Source organism: Cibotium barometz, chromosome 20 (genome assembly GCF_041138505.1).
Source record: "Cibotium barometz isolate CiBa-2024 chromosome 20, ASM4113850v1, whole genome shotgun sequence".
NCBI classification, from domain to species: Eukaryota; Viridiplantae; Streptophyta; class Polypodiopsida; order Cyatheales; family Cibotiaceae; genus Cibotium; species Cibotium barometz.
Window position 1 is genome coordinate 6,369,303 of NC_141065.1, and position 3,377 is coordinate 6,372,679.

Here is a 3,377-nt window from a genome sequence, read left to right on the forward strand (position 1 = left end):
GTTTCCTGAAACTCTTCCCTTTTTTTTGGGATCAACAAAGTATTTATATTAACTATTCAAAGTTAACATACAACATATATCACCCCAACACTCGACTATCCAACTCTATCCTATATCACCCCCACACCCACACTAATTTACTTCTTTTTTATCTCATTTAAAAATTTACAAAGAAAATCCAATCTTTCATCTTCACATAGAAAACTCGACTAATCCCATGAGATCTGTTATCCCAAAAGTAAGCAGGCCTCCATCATGGCATCAGTAGTACAACCCCGAGGAGATTGTTTTTCTAGCATTCCTCCATGCTTTGACCACACCTTGACATAGGTCTAGTGCCGACAGGGTTCTCAATAAAAGCCACACCTTGACATAGGTCTAGTGCCGCGACAGGGTTCTCAATAAAAGCCACAAAAGTATGATCCACTTATTTTTCCTTGCAGTACCATCTCTGAGTTTTAGGCCCAAATTTGGGAGGCCTTTTCTTCTCAATCCAGCACCTTACCTTACCTTACCTGCATCCAACAAATCCACATTAGGGAAAGACCCCCTAGTATGCATGAAGCTCTGCCAAGATAATAGGGGCATAATCAACGTATATTCCTCTGCAAATTCTGAATCAACAAATCCAACTCCATAGACCAAATTATATTTACATTACATATAGACCAACACGTGCAAATACATTTATACATCAACTCATAATCCTGCAATCCTGTACATGTAGTCTTCAAGAAAACAATCTCATTTCTGCTGATCCAGATTTCCCATAAAGTGCAAGTTCTGACAATGTTAAAAACCAAACCACTGAGTTCATCATTGATTGCGCACGTCCCAAGTAGCCAGTCCTCCCAAAAGGTTTGCATATTTAAGCCCTTCTGTATCCACCTAGTCATTTTACCCCAGGTGCTCCTTAAGGCAGGGAAGTCCCAAAACACATGCTTACCACTTTCCATAGAGGACCTGCATCTAGGGCAAATACCACTAGCCATGTTTATTTTATGTAATTTATACCCAATGGGAAGTGCCCACATACAAACCTTCCAGAGAAAGACCTGAAATTTCCTGGGCACCTGACAATTCCATACCAAGTGCCATCTCTTTTTTCAACTAGCAACACTCCACTTTACATTCCATATTTAGCATCCTTTCCTCATAAGTGCATAGATGTCTTTAGTTTTGCCATCCTTAAATTTGACCCCCATTAATCCAGGACCAATCCTTGATCCAGACTGAGATATCTGTGGTAGTGGAGCATAATTCACCGTGCAGTAACTCCAGCACCTGAATCATCAACTCTTTCTCTTTTCTAGTTAGCTGAAACTCCATAGATAATAGATTCAACTCTTTCCATCCAGCAACATCTTTGTCCCAACAACCATCTGCCAGATGTCTAATGCCTTTGTTATTAAGACTCTTAGTAGCCACTTCAGTATCCATACCCGCAAAGGGGGGATCCTACTTGTGAGTCCACCATAATCCTAATGAAAGCATGGAGTTCCCAGTTACCCTCCCTCCACCATTCCAAACCATAAGGCTCATATTATCTTTCCAGCAGTTGCAAAGCATTTTGTAGAAATTAGAGCATGTGATTTCAAAGGAGCAAGTGAGAACAATTTGTCTATCCAAGTTAAGTTCCCCCATCTACCTTTGGCTAGTACCTCACTCTTTTCTTACCTACATCATTTCTCCACAGGAAATCCGTGATAGGACCTATAATCTCCTTCCAGTGGCACTTCCCAAATTTTAACATTGGACTTAAGAACATGACAAGCATTCAACACTGAGTTGCAAATATCAATTCTAATATGAAAGGGTACTTTCAAGCCTTCCCACTTCTTCCTCCATAAACCTGTTTATGGCCCACATGACCAGTTGTTTATTAGTAAGTCCTACCCCAAAGGGTACCCCAAGAAGTCTAACAATGTGACCCTTTTGTACTACCTCACATCCCCATCTTTGAAGATCAAAGTCATTGTCCTCAGTCAAGCTTATGATCCTAGATTTCAGAATATTACATTTAGAGCCTAAGGCATTAGCAAAATCCTAAACAATCTCTAAGGCCACTCTCACATTGCTATTCTCAGCTTTTAAGAATAACAGTTAATCATCAGCAAAGCATTGAATAACCAATTGCTCACTATGTTTGAGTTTTAGGCCAGTAATCTTCCCTTCCCTTGCTGTGCAGGCCAGCTCTAGTGATATGATTAGAGAATGAGAAGCAATAGCAAATAGTAAGGGGGCTAATGGGCACCCTTGTCTGACGGACCTGTTGATTTCAAAGCCCCCTACTATTCTTCCATTGAGGAGCACTTTAGAGTATCCACCCAAGGAGAGAGTATAGATGCAAGTGGCCATTCTAGTATTCTTTCCATCACTCTTGCAATAAATGACCGCTGTATCCTATCATAGGCTTTCTCAAGGTCGAATTGCATCATAATACATTTTTGCTGAGTTTTAATGGCCACATCTCTACCCATGAGTTTTAATGGCCACATCTCTACCCAGTAGAGCAGCAAAGATGTTTTCTCCATCCCTGGATGTGACAAGAACGTAAGCTCCCTCTCCCTCTCCCTCTCCCTCTCGTTGACCTTGGATTAAGCCGACTTTCAGCAAATGGTTGCCCATTGATTCTCTTCTAGTGACTGTAATGCAGATGCCAGGCACAATCATTGCCATGGGTCGCATCAATCGTCCCGGAATCATGATCTATGGAGGAACTATAAAGGTACTGTTTGCCTTTAAAAAAGAAACTTTGCGTTGCATAACATGCAGAAGCCTGCCCCAGCCCACCGTTCCTGTTTGCCCCCCATTCTCATTTTCTTCTATCCTCTAGGTTCTTTTTCTTCCCCCAATTTTCCCAAATCGCTCCCAATTTTTCCAATTTGTTTCTATTTTGCACCATCCTTGCCCTGATTTTGCTCCAATTCAATTAGAATTTTCTGATTTTGTCCAGTTTTGTAGGAGAAGGGCAAAATGCTTCGAAACAAAATCCCAAAAACCTTGAAAAATATTATTCCTGAACCGAGGTAGTATGAGAGTAAGTAGCAAGGTGTGAAATGACAAGATCATATGACACAGATTATCGTGACATAAAACCTCAAAACAATTGCCCAGAAAGGCTTTGAAGGTCAATGATGCCTAACCTCCCTTTGTGGAGGGTTTGGACAATAAGAAGAATCATCATATGCTCTCTCTCTAGAACTTTGTTTTCTCTCTCTCTCTCTCTCTCTCTCTCTCTCTCTCTCTCTCTCAGTACATGCATAGAACGCTGGCTTAAGGCAGGATGGACTAGCTACGACATGTTTGAATCTAAATGTAACTCAAGCAACCTACATTGATGACACACCAAGGTTGGACACTTTAGTGCTCGAGTG

General features: G+C 41.1%; 1 long non-coding RNA gene across 1 annotated transcript; it reads left to right on the plus strand.

Moving 5' to 3' along the window:
- Positions 1 to 2,479: 2,479 nt before the first annotated feature.
- Positions 2,480 to 3,121, plus strand: LOC147627485 (uncharacterized). The gene is made up of 3 exons (XR_015268374.1): positions 2,480 to 2,553; positions 2,657 to 2,728; positions 2,957 to 3,121. It is a non-coding gene; the product is annotated as an uncharacterized LOC147627485 (long non-coding RNA).
- Positions 3,122 to 3,377: the final 256 nt, after the last annotated feature.